Here is a 21,445-nt window from a genome sequence, read left to right on the forward strand (position 1 = left end):
ACAGTTCACGGCTTTATGCTGCATTTCAGTTGTATGAAAAATATGGATCCATTTGAATGATAACAGATTTTCCTGTGGTTTGACTCCACATTGTTTGGGTGAGCAGAGTCTGGAAATATAGGGGCTTTAATTACAGCTGGATGAGATCCGAAGTACCTGTGTACATACCCAACTTGGGGTTTCCCAGCAGGATCCCATTTCCAAAGCTGATTTGAGTGGAGAAGCCTTTGGCTATTTTCCTGTTGAGGTCACAAAGAGGAACGGCTACCTCTGCCTGCAAAGTGGCTTTTCTACTATTCGTCTGGGCTGGGCTCGTGTTGCTGTTCCAGCTGAGGCTCCACCACAGCCAGACTCTGAGTCTTGGTAATTCATTTCATATGATATTGGACCTGAACCAGTGGCTTCAAGATACAATATGCTGTTGCAGCTCAGGACAAAATGTTGCTTCTGTTTGGCCAGTGCAGAGAGACTTGAGGGCTGTGGACTTCACTGGTGTAAGCTCTCCTGCAGCTGACAGAAGAGCATAACATGTACTGTGGACTGAATGTCTGCACTAAAACTCACGTTGAAATGTAATCCTTATGGTGAGGCATTAAAAAGGTCTATCTAATCCACGGTATTTAGAGGCAGGAGGTAATTAAGGCCATAAGTGGGGGGCTCTAATCCAATGCGACTGTGGCTTTATGAGAAGAGGAATATTCTCAGTTATGATTCTTTGTGTTAACATATGATGTCCTCACCAGCAAGAAGGGCTTCACTCAATTCTGTTTGCCAATATGGAATTTTCCAGTCTTCATAATTTTTCTTTATAAATTACTCTGTCATGCCTCCAAAAAGAAACTGGAGAGAACTTACACTAGCAGCTTGACAGCACACCTGAAAGCTCTAGAACAAAAAGAAGCCAATACACCCAAGAGGAGTAGACAGCAGGAAATAATCAAACTCAGGGCCTAAATCAACCAAATAGAAACAAAAAGAACTATACAAAGAGTCAGTAAAACCAGGAGCTGATTCTTTGAGAAAAATCAACAAGATAGATAAACCCTTAGCCAGACTAACCAGAGGGCACAGAGACAGTAGTATTCAAAATAACAAAATAAGAAATGAAAGGAAGATATAACAACATAAACTTAAGAAATTAAACAAATCATCAGATCCTACTACAAAAGCCTATACTCAGGAAAAGTGGAAAATCTGGATGAAATGGACAATTTTCTAGACAGATACCAAATACCAATGATAAATCAGGATCAAACCATCTAAACAACCCCATAACTCCTAAAGAAATAGAAGCAGTCATTAAAAGTCTCTCAACAACAACAACAAGCCCAGGACCATAGGTTTTAGTGTAAAATTCTATCAGACCTTCAAAGAAGACCTAATACCAATATTCTTCAAACTATTCCACAAAATAGAAACAGAAGGAACACTACCCAATTCATTCTATGAAGTCACAGTTACACTGAGTACTCTCCCTTGGAGATGCAATAGTTTTTGTCTAATTAGGAACTTTTCACAATTTCCTTTCATAGATGACTTCATAAGAGATTTTTTTTTCCTACTTCTATCATGTTTAATGTTCCAAATAGATTTTAAAAACTGGTTGAGTGCATATTACTTTTAGCTTCAGAAGTTATCATGTATATTTAAGAGGCATTTAACTATTATAAATTATTTTGATGACTTAAAATGTCAATACTGAGTTGCATATTTTAAAATACATTTTATTAGTTTTATAAAAAAGGAAAGGGAAGAAGAAAAGGGAGAGAGAGCGAGAGAGGGAGAAAGAAAGCAAAGCTACAGCTTTGTCATATAGCTCAGTGATGAAGGACTTTCCAAGCATGATCAAGACCCCAGTTTTGCTTCCTCTCTCTCTCTTTCTCTCTCTCTCTCTGACACACACACACACATACACACACACACACACACACACACACACACACACACGATATGCAAGAGGGAGACACTTGAACAGAAACAAAGCTTAGAAGAGGACCAGAAGTAGTACATATGGCTGTACACATATATGTTATACATAATATATAATACACATAATGTGTGTGTACATTTTCTTTCTTTTTCTCTCAATATTTTTAAGACATAAAATTATGAAAATCCATAACTCTAAGGCTGACTTGCTCAGTCTGTAGCATATATACCTGAAGTGTGTAGTGGCACAAAAATTCGTGGTCGAGGGGCAGGATAATTCAGCAAATTATATTGGAAGCTCAAGGGCATGACAACTGCACTATCTCCTTTAAAAAAAGGCCCTCCTGGGTGGTCACAACATGGCACAGGTACATACATGTAAGAGAACTTGAGAGAGAGAGAGGGAGAGGCTGCATCCCATAATCTCTTGTGAAGCACACTGCAACAACCCAAGAATCTCCAACCAACGTTCTGCTTTTCAATGTACCACTGTTGGAACCAAGACCTCAATTATGATGGACTTTGAGAAACACAATTAGACAATCAAACCATTTTGAAACCATAGTACAGTACCATCTTAGGTGACCCTGCCCCTGTTCAAGAAGGACAAACAAGAAATGGCAAGAACACCATTCTCTCTCTCTCTCTCTCTCTGTAAGTGTGTGTGTGTGTGTGTGTGTGTGTGTGTGTGTGTGTGTGTGTGTGCCTGCACATGCATGGGTGCGCACGTGCATGTGTGTATGTCTTTGTGTGTGTGTGTGATCATTTCTTCATCTGGATTATTAGAAATATAAATCTCGGATCAAATAATTTGACATAATATACATTTATCATATATTGCCAAGCTATTCTCCTGAGACCTTGTGCCCAATAACATTATTATTGAAGAATAAGAAGTAATCTTTCTCTTCATACTCACCAACACTAGGTACAATTCATTAAAAATAAACAAAGCTTGGAGCCAGGTATGATGATACAAGTCTATATTTCTGGTGTTTAGAAGGCTGAAATTGGACGATCAGGAGTTCAAGACTAGCACAGGCTACATCATGAGACCTTGTCTCAAAAAACAATAACAAAAAGAAAGTACAACAGTTGCCAGTGTATAGGAGAAAAAATAATGACTTGGGGATGTAGAAATTGATGAATAATATTTAATGAATAAACATTTGATGAAATGCTATTGACATTAAAGAGCTTTCTATTTTTATTAAAATAAATACCTCTGTAATGTTTCATTATACTAACAGAAAGTAGACTAAAACCATGTTTAGGATGTGACCTAGATATCGGTGCTACTTTTGTTGGCTTGGTTTCCTTCCCTTCCAGATTCTGCTCACAGTTGAATACATTCCTTTCATGGACTTTCCTCCATATTTTTGAGGTAAGGGAGAATGAATGTTATGTAGTTATTTCCTCCAGTTGAAATAAGAGGGAGAAGTGAGGTTCATGGCTGAGGAATCCAAATCAAACTACACAATTTAGAAAGCGCAGACAGTCACAAGGTTCCTCCTCAACTCTTGACCTACAGTGGAGGGGGCTGCAAGTCATGCTGGGAGCCCCAGAGTTGCAGCTTTTGTGAGTCATCACCCGGACTGAGATGGCCCTTCTGGTGATGCAGCTGCCACTGACTGAGCAACCCAAGCTCTTATAAATAACTCAGTTCACTCACTGGCTCATGCTGGACTTGGATGGAATCATTTCTCTGGTCGCAAATCACTACCTTTTCTGGGGTAAATGTCTCCCTGGGAAAAGCCACACAGCAATGATGTTGAAAAAAGGTCTTGTTATATAGACCAGGGTAGCCTTGAACTTGAAATTTTCCTGCCACAGCCTCCCCAGTGTTGGAATTACAGTTGTCCTCCAACACACATGGCTACACACTAGAAAGCTTTTGTGAGGTCAGAATGCTGGAGCCACAGAGCAGCCAGTAGCATCAGGATACAATGACTGCAGAAATACCATGGATGGTTTCATCAGCTGGGTGAGGAGGCAGAGATTCTGCCCCATACTGCATGGTAGAGGAGGTGGTTACAGAAATCCTCTGTGCTCCACTTGTGTTGTTGATCAGAATGCCTTCAAGTTTCTGCTCAAATTTTCTGCTATCAACTGTAAAGTGTGTCTGTGCATATACTATTTTGGCTAAAAATGTAAAGGAATAATTGGATAAAATTGTTTAGAATTTCAACCCACAGATTAAATTTCAGTGGCTTATTCCCTTGGAGGAAACAGTGTCACTGACTATGTTGTGCATATTTGAATTGACAACTTCAACTGTGAAATCTCAGTTTAAAACCTGGCTTTACCTTCTAACTTGTACATGGTCTGGGGTAATTCTCCAAGACTGACTGTGCTGTTAATAAGATTAGAATTTGTTAGGTATTTTCCTAACACAGCGGATGTAGGATTAAATACTACAGTAAGTGTTCCACCATGCACTCAAAAGTGCTGGCTGGTAACTATACCATTGTCACTGTTTCCTGGAGTTTGAATATGTCAAACAAAAAGACTAAGAATTTACAATTTGGTAGCAGTTGACCCTAGCACTCAGGAGGCTAGGGTCAGGGCGAGCCTGGTCTACCAGGTGAAAACTTTTCTAAAAATCCTAAAACAGGAAGAAAGAAAGAAAGAAAGAAAGAAAGAAAGAAAGAAAGAAAGAAAGAAAGAAAGAAAGAAAGAAAGAAAGAAAGAGAGAAAGAGAGAGAGAGAGAGAGAGAGAGAGACAGAGACAGAGACAGAGACAGAGAACACACAAACCATTATAATACTTTGTCAGGGATTTATTGTATTTTTCCAAATAAGCAATTTTAATCTAGTAATATTGAAAATTAACACAAAAATAAAAGATTTGTGATCCTATGATGTAAGTGAAAGTTGATATACTAAATATAAGACATATTTGTACTAATATAGATGATTTGATAGATTTGTAATATAGATTTATACTAAGATAGATTATTAAATTCTTATTCAAATTAGTTTCCTCTTAGTTAATTTCTAGTTCCAAGGATGTCTTGTTGGTGAACAGAGGCATGAAATAATCTGATGAAATCTGGAATAAATACATCAGCACATGATAAATAGGAGTTTAAAGAATAGCAACGTGTTGGGATTTTAAACACTCATAGGCGACACTTGGAATTTGTCAGTACAATTTCCATGAAGTCCACTTTTGTTCATTTGATTTCACTGTGATATCACTGAATTTTGCAACACAAGTGGAGCACAGAGGATTTCTGTAACCACCTCCTCTACCATGCAGTATGGGGCAGAATCCCTGCCTCCTCACCCAGCTGTTGAAACCATCCATGGTATTTCTGCAGTCATTGTCTCTGTTGAACATTATAGAAACTTTTCAGTTTCTTTGTACTGATGTTCTAAATTTTCATGATGCTGTGACCTATTGTATTGGACTTCTGTTGCTGGGACAAGATACTGACACAAAAAATGTACAGAGAGGAATGGTTTTTGGTTGGGCTCAGTCCATAAACTTTGGCTCCACTGCTTCTGTGTCCACAGTCAAGGCCAATCATCATGGTGTTGGAAGCATGTGTTAGAAGGGTCTTAAAGGCCAGGCCACCTTGGGCCCAAACTCGGAGGACAGCCCAACAGTCCTCAGAGAACTCTCCACCCCACAGGTGCCCTGGCATACCCAGGATCTTAGGCTCACTGGTGAGTGGAACACAACATCAGTTCCAACAGAACAAGGAGTTCCTGGGGAGAGCCGGAGCGCAGACACAGGAACCCTGCCTGATCAGTGACTTGGATTCCTTCTGGTCAGCGCTGGTCGACCTTGGTTTCAAACTCAGCAGACAGCCCCATGGTCACCAGAGGAGGTACCACTTCCAGGTACTCTAACACTCCCAGGATCTTAGAATCCCAGGATCCCAGGAGCTTGGTCACACCAGGATCTCAGGGTCTCAGTGGAAGCTTGAATGCCAAGGACTCTGACACACCAGAATCTCAGCATCATAGGATCCCAGAATCACAGGATCACAAAGAAAGCTGGACTCTGAGAAGTTCTGACTCAACTGAGATTACAGGAAGGACAGACTCCAATCAGATATATCGAGGGCAGGGAGCACTTGAGATAATCAGATGGTGGGAGGCAAGTATAAGAACAGAAGAAATAGAAACCAAAGTTACTTGGCATCATCAGAATCCAAATCTCCCACCATGGCAAGTCCTGGATAAACCATCACAACAGAAAAAGAAGATATGGATCTAATGTCAGTTATTATGATGATGATAGAGGACTATAAGAAGGACATAAGTAACTCGCTTAAAGAGACACAGGAGAACACATCCAAACAGGTGAAAGAATTAAACAAAACCCATATAGGATCTAAGAATGGAAGTAGAAACAATAAAGAAATCACTAAGGGAGACAACTCTGGAAATAAGACTTAGGAAAGAAGTCGGGAGTCACTGATGCAAGCATCACTAACAGAATAAAGACATAGTAGAGAGAATCTCAGGTGCAGAAGATACCATAGAAAACATTGATACAACAATCAAAGAAAATGGGAAATGAAAAAAGATCCTAACCCAAAACATCCAGGAAATCCAGGACAAAATGAGAAGACCAAACCTAAGGATAATAGGTATAGAGGAGAAGGAAGATTTCCAAACTAAAGTGCCAGTAAATATCTTCAAAAAAATATAGAAGAAAACTTCCCCAAACTAAAGAAAGAGATGCTCATAAACATACAAGAAGCCTACAGAACTCCAAATAGTTTGGACCAGAAAAGAAATTCCTCCTGTCACATAATAGTCAAAACACCAAATGCACAAAAGAACGAATATTAAAAGCAGTGAGGGGAAAATTGAACATAGTACTACCGGAAGATCCAGCAATACCTCTCCTGGGCATATACCCAGAAGATGTTCCAACTGGTAATAAGAACACATGCTCCACTATGTTCATAGCGGCCTTATTTATAATAGCCAGAAGCTGGATAGAACCCAGATGTCCCTAAACAGAGGAATGGATACAGAAAATGTGGTAGATTTACACAATGGAGTACTACTCAGCTATTAAAAACAATGAATTTATGAAATTCTTAGGTAAATGGATGTATCTGGAGGATATCACTCTGAGTGAGGTAACCCAATCACAAAAGATATGCACTCACTGATAAGTGGATATTAGCCCAGAAACCTAGAATACAATTTGCAAAACCCAAAAAAATCAAGAACAAGGAAGACCAACATGTGGATACTTCATTCCTCCCTAGAATAGGGAACAAAATACCCATGGAAGGAGTTATAGAGACAAAGTGTGGAGTTAAGATGAAAGGATGGACCATCCAGAGACTGCCTCACCTGGGGGTCCATCCCATAATCAGCCACCAAACGCAGACACTATTGCATTTGTCAGCAAGATTTTGCTGAAAGGACCCTGATATAGCTGTCTCTTGTGAGGCCATGCCAGTGCCTGGCAAATACAGAAGTGGATGCCCACAGTCCTTTATAGGATGGGACACAGGGCCCCCACAGGAGGAGCTTGAGAAAGTACCCAAGGAGCTGAAGGGGTCTGCAACCCTATAGGTGGAACAACAATATGAACCAATCAGTATCCCCAGAGCTCATATCTCTAGCTGCATATGTAGGAGAAGATGGCCTAGTCAGCCAAAAATGGAAAGAGAGGCCCCTTGGTCTTGCAAACTTTATATGCCCCAATACAGGAGAACATCAGGGCCAAGAAGTGGGAATGAGTGGGTAGGGAAGCAGGGCAGGGGGAGGGTAAAGGGGACTTTTGGGATAGCATTTGAAATGTAAATGAAGAAATTATCTAATAAAACAATTTTTAAAAAGCAGTGAGGGAAAAAGGTCAAGTAATATATAAAGGCAGACCTATCAGAATTACACCTGACTTTGCTCCAGAGACTATGAAAGCCAGAAGATCCTGGGCAGATGTAATACAGAGCCTAAGAGAGCACAAATGCCAGCCCAGGATACTATACCCAGCAAAACTCTCAATTACCATAGATGAAGAGACCAAAATGTTCCATGAAAAAAAAAAAAAAACCCAAATTTACATAATATCTTTCTACAAATCCTGCCTTTCAAAGGATTATAAAGGGAAAACTCCAACACACGGAGGGAATCTAGAAAAAGCAAAGTATCTTTCAACAAACCTAAAAGAAGATAGCCACATCAACAAAATTCCATCTCTAACAGCAAAAATAACAGGGAGCAGCAATGGCTTCTCCTTAATATCTCTTAATATTAATGTACTCAATTCCCCAATAAAAAGACTTAGACTAATAGACTGGATACATAAACAGGACCCAACATTTTGTTGCATATAGGAAACCCACCTTAGTGACAAAGACAGACACTACCTCAGAATAAAAGGCTGGAAAGTAATTTTCCAAGCAAATAGTTCCAAGGAATAAGCTGGAGTACCCGTTCTAATATCGAATAAAATTGACTTTCAACTTAAAGTTATCAAGAAAGATGAGGAGGGACTCTTTATACTCATCAAAGGCAAAATTTACCAAAGTGAACTGTGAATGCTGAACATCTATGCTCCAAATGCAAGGGCATCCACACTCATTAAAGAAACTTTAGCAAAGCTCAAAACACACATTGCACCGCACACAATAATAGTGGGAGACTTCAACACCCTATTCTCATCAATGGACAGGTCCTGGAAACAGAAACTAAACAGAGACACAGTGAAACATAACATAAGTTATGAAACAAATGGATTTAACTGATATCTATAGAACATTTTATCCTAAAACAAAAGGATATACCTTTTTCTCATCACCTCATGGTACCTCCTCCAAAATTGACCATATAATTGGTCACAGAACAGGCCTCAACAGATACAAAAATATTGAAATAATCCCATGAATCTTATCAGATCACTACGGACTAAGGCTGATCTTCAATAACAACATAAATAAATAATAGCAAACCCACATACACACGAAAGCTGAACAACATTCTATTCAATGATAACTCAGTCAAGAAAGAAATAAAGAAAGAAATTAAAAACTTTTTTTTAGAGGTTAATGAAACTGAAGCCACAACATATCCCAAATTATAAGACACAATGAAAGCAGTCCTAAGAGGAAAACTCAGCTCTGAGTGCCCTCAAAAAGAAATTAGAGAGAGCACACACTAGCAGCTTGACAGCACACTTAAAAGCTCTAGAACAAAAGGAAGCAAATTCACCTGAGAGGAGTAGAGGGCAGGAAATAATCAAATTCAGGGCTGAAATCAACCAAATACAAACAAAAAGAACTATACAAAGAATCAACCATACCAGGAGCTGGTTTTTTGAAAAAAATCAACAAGATAGATAAACCCTTAGCCAGACTCACTAGAGGGCACAGGGACAGTATCCTAATTAACAAAATCAGAAATGAAAAGGGATACATAGCAACAGAATCTGAGAAAATCCAAAACATCATTAAATCCTACTACAAAAGGCTATAGTCAACACAACTGGAAAACCTGGATGAAATGGACTTCTAGACTGATACCAGGTACCAAAGTTAAACCAGGATCAGATTAACAATTTAAACAGTCCCATATCCTCTAAAGAAATAGAAACAGTCATTAATGGTCTCCCAAACAAACAAAAAATAAAAGCCCAGGACCTGATAGGTTTAGTGCAGAGTTCTATAGGACCTTCAAAGACGACCTAATTCCAATTCTCCTCAAACTATTCCAAAAAATAGAAACAAAAGGTACTGTACCCCATTCATTCTATGAAGCCACAATTACTCTGATACCTAAAACACACAAAGACCCAACAAAGAAAGAGAACTTCAGACCAATTTCCCTTATGAAAATTGATGCAAAAATACTCAATAAAATTTTTGCAAGCCAAATCCAAGAACACATCAAAATGATCATCCATCCTGACCAAGTAGACTTCATCCCAGTGATGCAGGGATGGTTTAATATACAGAAATCCATAAATGTAATCCACTATATAAACAAACTCAAAGACAAAAACCACATGATCATCTCGTTAGATGCTCAGAAAGCATTTGACAAAATCCAACACCCATTCATGATAAAAGTCTTGGAAAGATCAGGAATTCAAGGCCCATACCTAAACATAATAAAAGTAATATACAGCAAACCAGTAGCCAACATCAAACTAAAAGGAGAGAAACTAGAAGTAATCCCACTAAAATCTAGGACCAGACGAGGCTGCCCCCCGCTCTACCTATTCAATATAGGACTTGAAGTCCTAGCCAGAGCAATTAGACAACAGAAGGAGATCAAAGGGATAAAAATTGGGAAGGAAGAACTCAAAATATCACTATTTGCAGATGATATGATAGTATATATAAGTGAGCCTATGGGGAATGTTTTCATTTGAACTACCACTATCAGCAAGAAGGTGACAATCTTGCTAAGATAGGATGTTTTGGTATTACTAAGAAACAAACCCAGGCACTATTGTGGATGCCAACACGTGTTTGCTGACAGGAGCCTGATATAGCTGTCTCCTAAGAGGCTCTGCCAGTGCCTGACAAATACAGAAGTGGATGTTCACAGCCATCCAGTGGATGGAGCACAGGGTCCCCAATGAAGGAGCTAGAGAAAGTACCCAAGGAGCTGAAGGGGTTTGCATCCCCCTAGGAGGAACAACAATATGAACTAAGCAGTAACCCCAGAGCTCCCTGCGACTGAACCACCAATCAAACAAAACACAAGGAGGGACTCATGGCTCTAGCTGCATATGCAGCTGATGATGGCCTAGTTGGTCATCAATGGGAGGAGAGGTCCTTGGTCCTATGAAGGGTTGAGGTCCCAGTATAGGGGAATGCCTGGACCAGGAAGCGGGAGTGGGTGGGTTGGGGAGCAGAGGGAGAGGGGAGAGGATGGGGGATTTTTGGAGTGAAAACTGGGAAAGGGGATAACATTTGAAATGTAAATAAAGAAAATATCTAATTAAAAAAGTGTCTTTATTCATGGTGGATAGGAGGAAGAAAGGGCTAAGGAAGAGTATTAGCTCATGGTGGATAGGATGAAAAAAGACTATGGAAGGGGTTAGTCTTTTTTCTAACACAGCACCTGAGAATATACCCTGAGTAACCTTCTTCCTCCAGATATGCCCCTCCTCCTAATGTTTTCAGAATTTTCCAGAATACCCACCTCTCCACATAGTGTCAGTGTCTGTGGTGTCCTTATGCTGACCCTTTCTCTCTGACTGGCCACTATCCTCTCCTCTCCCTCTCCTCCCCTCTCCTCTTCCTCTCCTTTCCCTCCACTCTCTCCCTCCCCTCTCTCCCTCCCCTCTACCTCCCCTCCCCCTGTCTCCCTCACTTCTCCCTTCCCTCTCCCTCTCCCCTCTCTCCCTCCCCTTCCCCTCTCTTCCTCCCCTCCCCCTCTCCTTTCCTTTCTACTAACTCCTTTATAATTTTGTTGTATGTTTGGGAAATTGTTTCTTAAACTTTTTCAGCTCTGTTTCTTTATTTCCTGAATGTTTTTACAACAGAATCTTGTTCAGGTTTCACAGGGATGATGGCCTTCCTGTCACACTAAGGATGTGGATAATTTAATACTTTCTCTTCCCTCTGTTACACTCTACTTGTTTATTTCCACCCACATTGGTCTCTGCCACATTCAAGTATCCACCAAATGTCAAGTACTTGGTTGCATGATTGAAATTCTGAGCTTGTATCTCCCTTGTCAGCTTTCTGTTTTGCTACAGAGTAACCTGGGGTTCTGGAGTTCACCAGAATTGTATTTTCCAAGCAGATGCTAGCTTGAAGGCAGTTGAAACTCAACTCTCACTTTCTGATTCATGAATCCTGGTTGGAGAATCGTCTTCCTGGAAGGGATGTTCTTCCCCTCCTACAGGTGTGTGGTGTCTTAGTCTCCACCCACAGTTTGGTTATAACTGCTAGTGGCTGCTGTCTTTTCTCTAGTCAGTTGTGGTTGGAGTAGGGTTGTAAATCAACTGTATTTAGCTGGATATGGGCTCTGTCTTTTGCTATGTTCTTGCCAAAGCCTCTCACTTTCATTCTTTCCAAAGGCACCAAGCACTGTCAGCTTCTATTGGCTCAGATGTATCCCTACTGTGTGCTAGTTCTGCTGCATCCCCACTGGAGAGTGAACTTGGACTCATTATGTGTGCCAGACAGTGGCCACTGGGCAGTCAGCTCTGGAAGTTTCTTTTTTCCTCTGCCTTTGTTTCCTTTGCAGCCCTCCTATTCACCCTTCCTGTGTTGGTTAATGGTTTTGTTTTGTTTCAGTTTTATTTGTTAGGTTCCTTAGACTAGTAGTTTTGGGGTTTGTTAGCAGGCTCAGAAAGACTGCAAGTGCCCCTGCATCTATCACTTTCTGAGTCTGTTCATCTGTTCCAATGACAATATTCCCTATGGCTTTTAATGTGGGAGTCACAATGAGCAATTCAGTAGCTCCTAGAAGCTTCACAAGTTGGGGAACAACTCCTTTCTTCACAACCATCTCAGTGTGCTCATTTGGACCATCAGTCAAGTAGGAAATAGCCCAGCAGGAATCTGCTAATACTTCTGGATCATTGTGGTGCAGGAGTCGAACTAAAGTAGGAAGAATCTGCTCAACAGCATCTAAGGGGGGGGGGGGTGCAGGATTCTTGTTAGGTAAGTAACCACATGCCAAGGATGACATATCAGGAACAGCAAGAAACGCCAACAGTGGGTCAATTGAAAGCTGAACCATCACCTGCAATGTTTCCAAGAGCCCCTTCAGCTTGCTTGCTGATATAAGCATGGGGAGATACCAAGAGAGAAATAAATGCTGGGATACCACCTCCATCCACCACAGCTTTGGTCTGTTCAGATGTTCCTGAAGCAATGTTGGTGAGTGCCCAAGCAGACTCAAACTGAATGGGACTACAATCAGTTTTTCCCAAGAAGGACACAAATTTTGGGATCAAACCAGCCCAGATGATGTTGTCTATAGGAGGCTGTTTCTCTCTAAAAAGCAATTTTCGAGCAGCTTGAATAGCTTGGAGCTGGCTTTCCAAATTGTTATTGTTTATGCCTTTAGCAATGTCTTCAACAGACCAATTTACAGTACCCTGGTTGTTTCAGTTTTCCTGTAGTGGAGAAGTAGCATCATCAGGAAATGAGCTGACGTTTCTTCTTTTCAGCATCTGCTCATCTTTTTTAGGTTTCCTGAGTTCCACATTAACTTCTATTCCCAAGCGATGCATTTCTGTACTGCCCTTCCCCTTGTTCTTGAATCTGTTAAGTCGGACAGCTGGTAAGTTAGCATTCTCGTTTGTGGACATGGTTGCAGGAACAAGGAAGAAAGCTGTACAGCCGGCTCAGACTTCCACGAAAGTCAGTGTGGTGCATTCAAGCTGCAGGTTGGTGGCTGTGGAAACCTTTAATCTGGTTTCTATAACTAAGGATCATGTCCTGCTGATGCCACAACAGGTATAGTGCCTGAGTTACAGCTGGGTGAGAGATTGAGAGTCTACTTGGTTTTGTGTCCTTTTTTAAGATCAACATTGTCAGAGAATATTTAAATATGTATAAGATGGAATGTATGCATAGCCACACACATGCCTGGGTGTGTGGGTATGTAAACAACATTGTATAAACTAGACTTAGTGCTACTCCACCAAAGTTTAAGTTTCCAGTCCCGCACTGAATTTCAAGATATTTAGTTGACTATGTGACATCTCTGCTGAGATATAAAAAGTAGCACCTCAAATCTCATACATATAAAACTGAATCCTGATCCTTCCATCCAAACTCTGATAGTCACAGCTTCCTTATCCCCATTAAAGCCAATTTACTCCCTCATTTGTTTGGAGTGGGTACTAGGGAGTGTCTTTGACTCCTTTCTGTCTTATAGCCTTTACTTAAGCCATAAACAAAACCATTGGGTCTACTTTGAAAACATATCCTGAGTCTGACCTTTTTCCATGAGCACAAAAGTGTAGTCTGGGCTCTGATACCCTAGTGCCTGAACCTGTTGATTAGGCCAAGTCTTAGCATGCAAAGAAGATCTGGAGTGGATTTTGGAGGTATAACTTGGAGAAAACTAAAACACTTCAGACTATGGGAGGAGCTTTCCTCCTTTCCAAGCACAGAAGGTGGAGTAATAAAAGATTCTAAAAGGAAAGCATAGCTTGGGAATGGTGACAGGTTTACTGGATAGTTAACCACATTCAACAGTGGCCCCATGCCCCACAGCAGATGGCCAACACAAAACAGATCTAATTTTTGTAGACTTTTGTCTCATATTGCTTCGATTGGGAGTTTTTGTCTTACTGGTCTTTTGCTTGTGTCTTATGGTTTACAATTTTGTGTTTTTAATAGGTGTGTGATATGTGTTTCTTCTTTCTTTTTAAGATTCTGTTTTGTTTGTTTGTTTGTTTGCCTGTTTATTTTCTAAAGAGAGAAAGAAAAGGCATAAAGTTGTTGAGTGGGTAGGGAGATGGGGAGGATCTGGGAGGGGTTGAGGGGAGAGGAAGCCATGATCAGATTATATTGTCTGGAAAAAAAGAAAAATAAACAAGAAATGGTGATAAGATTTTCCAGGAATCATACATCAGTACTCACTCTGGAAGTTGTTGCTGTTTGTTTGTTTGTTTGTTTGTTTGTTTGTTTGTTTGCTGAGGCAAGGTCTTGTTATGTAGCCCAAGTTGGCTTTGCACTTGTGATCCTCCTGCCTTAGCCTTCTGAGTGCCAAGATTACAGCTGATGTACCACTATGCCTGGCATTGAGGTTGCTGAAACGTCTATTGCTTTCATTTCTCCAGTTGACATTTTAGACTTTGGAAACTATTCTGGTGAGTTTTATATCAACTTTACTCAAGCTAGAGTCATTAGAGAGGAAGGAGCCTCAACTGAGAAAATGTCTCCATAAGTTCAAACTGTTGACAAGCCGGTGGGACACTTTCTTAGTTATTGATGTGGGAGGCTCCAGACCATTGTGGGTGGTGCTACCTCTGGGCAAGTGGTTCTGGCTTCTATAAAAGAGCAAGCCAAACAAGCCATGGTGAGTGAGCAAGTAAGCAACACACCTCTGTATTAGCTCCTGTCCCCAGGTTCCAGCCCTGTTTTGAGTTCCTGCCCTGAGATCCTTCAGTAATGGACTGCTATATGAAAATGTAAGATATAATGTTTCATAGTAACAATAGTAGCCCTAACCAAGACAATGCACAATAGCCTTGTAACAATGTTTGTGTTTTCATGGTGGGAATTAGGGCACGTAGAACATGGAGTTCTAAATATTACATAGAAAACCCTAAAAACTCAAACTACTCAATAAACTCAGGAAAGCTGCAGGACATAAAACCAACATAAAATGGGAAACACTAACAACCAATTCTTATAAGTGATATCAGCAAACAATCCACTTGTAAGAGCGACAAAAACCAAACTAAACCTAACCAAAACATAACAAAAAACTGAAACATAATAATAAATGTAACTGTGGAGGAAAAAGCTTTTTAAGTCAAAAATATAAAGCACTAGCGAAAAAGAATGGAGATGATGCAAATAACTGTTATCCCTGTACATGAATGAAAGAGTTAATATTGCTACTGTCCACCGTCATCCTAGCAGTCGTGACAGATCCAGTGTACTCCCCGCCAGAGAGATGCCCAGGGACATTTTTCCCACATAAATACACACAGAAGACAATTCTAAATTTCATGTGGAACCACAGAAGTTCTCAAATTGCTAAAGCAATCTTGAACAAAAATGAACAAAACTAGAGGTATCAGACTACCTGACCTGAAACAGATACAAAGCCTCCACAGTTAAAATGCTTAAAATGAACGTAAATTCTGAACCCAGGAAACCAATAGGAGAAACAACAGCAAAACAGACACTAGACAAGGTACTGTTCTTTGTTTTGTTTTGTTGTTTTGTTTTAAAAATAAAGCAAAAATGGCACAAAAGCATAGGCTAATGGAACAGAATAGAAGGTCCTAGAATAAATTTAGTCAGCTGTGACCAGTTTAATTTTGACTAAGGTTCCAGGAACATAGGACAGTGGAAGGCTTTTATTTCAATAAACGGTACAGTGACAGCTATAGATATACATGAAGAATGACAATAAAACCTTATCTGAGCTGGGTGGTGGTGGCACATGCCTTTAATCCCAGCACTTGGGAGGCAGAGGCAGGCCGATTTCTGAGATCGAGGTCAGCCTGGCCTAAAGAGTGAGTTCGAGGACAGGACAGTCAGGGCTACAAAGAGAAACCCTGTCTCGAAAAACCAAAAAAAGAAAAAAAAAAACCAACACCAACAAAAAACCCACCAAAAACCTTATCTGAAGGTGGGAATGGTAGGAGGGGCTGTGGGAGGAAGGAACTGAATGGGGGGGGGGAGCTACAATCAGGATGTAAAGTGAATAGATAAATTAATGGGGAAAAACCCTTATTGGGTACCATTTACAACAATTTGCATACAATTTGAAATGCATTAAAGCCAACAACTTTCTAAACAACTGGAAGAAGACACAGGCAAACTGACCTTGATCTGGGCACTGGTTTTTATTCCATTCTGGTTTGTTTTGTTTGTTGTTTTGTTTATTAAGGAAACCCAGGAGCTCAGGCAAAGCAAAGCATGAGTGGGCAGATGGGATTTCATTAACATCAGAAGCTTGTGCATGCACAGCCAAGGAAGCAGTCCATGGAGCAGAAAGACAGCTTCTGAGTGGGAGATGGTGCCATGCCAACATGATCAATGCATCTAATAAAGGTTAACAATGAGCATGCATAGGAGACCCAAATCAGTAAACAATCAATGTAAAAAAATTTTTTTAAAAAACAGGCAAAATAGGGATAAACATTTTCAAAAGGAGACAGAGCCCAAGAGGGAAATGAAAAAGTGTTCAAGGTCACCAGTCATCAGAGAAATGCAAATAACATCCAGCAGATGCAATATCTCACCATGGTCTGAATACATACTGTCAGAAGATAACAGACTGTTCTGAAAAAGGTAGCAGCTGCTACTGAAAGGAATAGGAAGGCACCCTCCAAAGTGGAAATAGAACTAGCTTCTTTTCAAATGTTCTCACTTTCAGCTCCATATCCAAAGGTAACAGAGTCAGAAGAAGACATTGGCACTCTCAGACTCACTAAATGTTTTTGACAAAGGTAAATACACAGAGGCAATCTAATTGTCTGTCACAGGATGAATGGGCAAAGGCAGGAGGCATACACAATGGAATAAAACTGAGCCTTTAAGACAATAAATCTTGCTATTTATGTCAACATGGATGGACTTGAAAAACATCATATTATGTGAAAAAAGCAGGAACAGACAGGCAAGCTTGTGATTCCACTAACACATGAAATATTAAACAGGTCAGCACACAGCAGCAGACAGAATTGTATTTATCAGAGATTGACTCCTGCCAGTGTGGTATGGGATGTAGAAAAGTATGTTGGATAAAATGTATAAAGTTCTAGTTAGAGGGAAGGAAAAACAAGTTCAAAAACCCCAGTGACAATAGTTAATAACTATTCAAAATATCTTAGTAGACTTAACTATATGTGTAGTTAAGTAGATTATAGTTAAGTAGACAGCTATAAAAACAATATGGATGAGAGAATGAGTTTGACAATGTCTTAGTTACTGTTCTACTGCTATGGAGAGACACCATGATCAAAGAAGAAAGCATTGAATTGTGGGCTTGCTTGCAGTTTCCAAGGGTTAGACGGTAATCTTTAGGATGAGGAGCAATGGCAGCAGGCAGGCAGGCATGACACTGGAGAAGTAGCTGGGGGCTTACATCCTGATCTACAGACAGGAGGCAGAGAGAGAGCGCTAACTGGGTTTGGAGTGGGCTTTTGAAACTTCAAAGCCCACCCCAGTGACACACCTCCTTTAAGAAGACCACACCTCTTAATCCCTCCCAAACAGTTCTACCAACTAAGGAGCAAGCATTCAAATAGATGAGCCTATGGGGGCCATTCACACTTAAAAATTGACAGCCAATTAGTTGTTTTCAATCTTTCTACACTGTGTATGTGTGTGTATGTGTGTATGTATGTATGTATATGTGTGTATGTATGCATGTATGTGTGTATATGTATGTATGTGTATTATATACATATATGTCAAAAGATTATATTGTCCCTCATAAATATAAATAAAAATTATCTTTGTCAAATAGTTTTTAAAGTTCTAATAAATTGGCTGGAAAGAAGTGAGACCTGTGAAAGTCAAGTACCATCCAAGAGGCAGCAAGGGAACCCAAATGCTATGGAATTGAGTCATCAAGGAAGCACAACAGTTTAAGGGAAAAGTGAAATCAACACTATAGTATCCTTGCAGAGATTAAGTAACTTGCAAAAAAAAAAAAATCCCTGGGATTTGGACATTTGAAAATGTTAGATAACATCGACAGAGCAGTCTCTGAAGTTTTGAAGTTAAAGCCAGCTTGTGGTTAGCTGAGTGTTTTTAGTTAGCGTCACTTTTTTGATATGATGGATTCCATAGTGGATGTGGTGGATAGCCCATAAGGGAAACAATGAAGATGCAGAGGCAGGGCTGTGCTCTGGGTGGAGCCTGTGTGCAGAGTCATGCTCTGTGTGCAGGGCTGTGCTCTGTGTGTAGGGATGAGTTCTGTGTGCAGGGCTGAGCTCTGTGTGGAGCCTGTGTGCAGGGCTGTGCTGTGTGTGTAAGGCTGTGCTGTGTGTTCAGGGTTGTGCTCTGTATGCAGGGCTGTGCTGTGTGTTCAGGGTTGTGCTCTGTGTGCAGGGCTGAGCTCTGTGTGCAGGGCTGAGCTCTGTATGCAGGGATGAGCTCTGTGTGCAGGGCTGTGCTCTGTATGCAGGGCTGTGCTCTGTGTGCAGGGCTGAGCTCTGTGTGCAGGGCTGAGCTCTGTGTGCAGGGCTGAGCTCTGTGTGGAGCCTGTGTGCAGGGCTGTGCTGTGTGTGTAAGGCTGTGCTCTGTGTTCTGGATTGTGCTCTGTGTGCAGGGCTGTGTTCTGCATGGAGCCTGTGTTCAGGGCTGTGCTGTGTGTTCAGGGTTGTGCTCTGTGTGCAGGGCTGTGCTGTGTGTGTAGGGCTGTGCTCTGTATGCAGGGCTGTGCTCTGTGTGCAGGGCTGAGCTCTGTGTGCAGGGCTGAGCTCTGTGTGGAGCCTGTGTGCAGGGCTGTGCTGTGTGTTTAAGGCTGTGCTGTGTGTTCAGGGTTGTGCTCTGTATGCAGGGCTGTGCTCTGTGTGCAGGGCTGAGCTCTGTGTGCAGGGCTGTGCTCTGTGTGGAGCCTGTGTGCAGGGCTGTGCTGTGTGTGTAAGGCTGTGCTCTGTGTTCTGGGTTGTGCTCTGTGTGCAGGGCTGTGTTCTGCATGGAGCCTGTGTTCAAGGCTGTGCTGTGTGTTCAGGGCTGTGCTCTGTGTGCAGGGCTGAGCTCTGTGTGCAGGGCTGTGCTCTGTGTGCAGGGCTGTGCTGTGTGTGTAGGGCTGTGCTCTGTGTTCAGGGTTGTGTTTTGTGTGCAGGGCTGTACTCTTTGTGGAGCCTGTGTGCTGGGCTGTGCTCTGTGCAAAGCCTGTATGCACCAGACCCCTAGTTAATCCCAGGCACCTAAACCAATTAAGCATACAAGACTGAATATGCAGCAGTCAGGATTGGCCAGTGTCATAGTTTCCAGTTTCAGGAGAGAAAACTGGGGACCAGGGCAGAGAATGGAATTTGGAAGAAGTAGTCAAAATGTAGAGGCAGACAGTGTCATTGAGTCAGCCATCCTTGGGTTGGCAGCTAAGGGACAACAAGGTGAGGGGCTTTCTTTCTTTCTTTCTTTTTCTTTTTTTTTTTTTTTTTCTTTTTTCTTTTTTTTTTTTTTTTTTTTTTTTTTTTTTTTTTTTTTTGGTTTTTTGAGACAGGGTTTCTCTGTATAGCTCTGGCTGTCCTGGAACTCATTCTGTAGACCAGGCTGGCCTCGAACTCAGAAATCCGCCTGGCCTCTGCCACTGGAGTGCTGGGATTAAAGGCGTGTGCCACCACGCCCGGATGGTACTTTCTTAAAAAATAATCAAAATCAAGCTCATGGGAATTTCTCAACTCAGGCAAAGACTTACAACTAGGAATTTAACGTAACAACATACAGTCTTAGTTTATTACAAAACAATCACCTTACTTAAGGATTTTTTTTTTTTTTGCACCAAAGGATTCTTTGTGTTTAGAACACTGTTGTGAGAATTCATAACAATACAATAAGAAACTATAAATTTAAATCCTAACAAACTAAGAAAATCTAAAGATGTATCTCACTGTGCACATGTATAAAGTAGATAATAAGTCTGATTTTTAATGTGACACTTGCTTTGCTTACCTCTAAAATATGTGACATGTTATTTTAAAAACTTAAAACCAGTTAGAGTCCCTCCCCATGAAAGTAAAAGTGAAAAAAACATCTCTTTGGAAGAAGAAACCAAAGAACTGAAAAGGAGGAAAAATGCTTTAGTTAAACAACTTTCCAACAAATAATTTGGATTTAATTTTGGTTTTCAGAAGCAGATTAATATGAAAAAATAAAAGATGAAGCTAGAGAGAAGATGCAATTATTTTTCGTTGAAGTCACAGAAATGACCAGCTGTTCCTTCTAAGTAGCATGAGGCTCACAAGGCAAAGATAAATGCCTGATTTCTTAGGCTATAACTATAGGTGAAAAGTCTTTCAGTCTAATAATTGGTTCCTTTCCTGTCACCTTCAGTTTTCTCTTCCCTTTCCACCCATCTCTCCTTGTTTCCCATTTCCTTCTCCCCATCCCTTTCTTCTACTTTTCTTCCTCCTCCTGCTTCCCCCTCCTTTCTCCTCCTTTTTCTTCTCCATCCTCCTCACCCTCATCCTCCTTTCCCTTTCTGCCCATTAGTTACATTTCTGTTGCTGTGATAAAATGCCCCAACCAAAAGCAACTTGCAGAAATAAGTTTGGTTTTGTTGATACTTCCAGAAGAAGAGTACATGATAGCAGAGAAGGCATGGCAACAGGAACAAGAAGCTGTGAGATTATAGCTCAAGCCTACACAGGATGCAGAAAGATTTTACTGGAACTGGGGCAAGCCCATAAACTCTCAAGGCCCACCCTTGGTAGCCCTCTGTCTGTTCCTTTTGGTGTTCTATGCAGCACTTAAAGAATCTTCACCTTTATTCAAGGAGGAAGCTCATATCTAGCCTTTTGGGATCTCTTTTTCTCTACATACAAGCTCTTTCTGCTGTTTGTGTAGTTCTCAGCTAGATGTGCTCATGTGCCTATGACTAAGTCTCTGCCCACAGGGCTGTTCAATCTCCACATGCACCTCTCTCTCTCTCTCTCTCTGTGTGTGTGTGTGTGTGTGTGTGTGTGTGCACGTGTACCTACTTTGCATGTTATATGAAACCTGGGGGTCTAGGACCTCCCTAGAGCTCACTCTTCTTGTCCTTCATGTTTACATCCAGCCAACCTTAACATCATGCTAAGTGCAGGTAGATACCCAGCATCTAGCAAATTGTGAGGAGAAGAGGGTTAAAAAATTGCACCTTTTAACCTTTCTCTTATTGTAACTTACACTTATTTTTCAATATACTTGAATCAGTTTTCTCT

The 21,445-nt window shown here is 40.9% G+C and overlaps 1 protein-coding gene and 1 pseudogene across 6 annotated transcripts in view; both read right to left on the reverse strand.

The window, feature by feature from the left end:
- The window catches only part of Armc4 (armadillo repeat containing 4), a 210,041-nt gene that overhangs the window by 6,768 nt on the left and 181,828 nt on the right, over positions 1-21,445 (reverse strand). The window lies entirely within an intron of this gene.
- On the reverse strand, positions 12,177-13,279 carry Gm18581 (predicted gene, 18581; annotated as a pseudogene).

The sequence above is a fragment of the Mus musculus genome, chromosome 18, assembly GCF_000001635.26.
Source record: "Mus musculus strain C57BL/6J chromosome 18, GRCm38.p6 C57BL/6J".
NCBI classification, from domain to species: domain Eukaryota; kingdom Metazoa; phylum Chordata; class Mammalia; order Rodentia; family Muridae; genus Mus; species Mus musculus.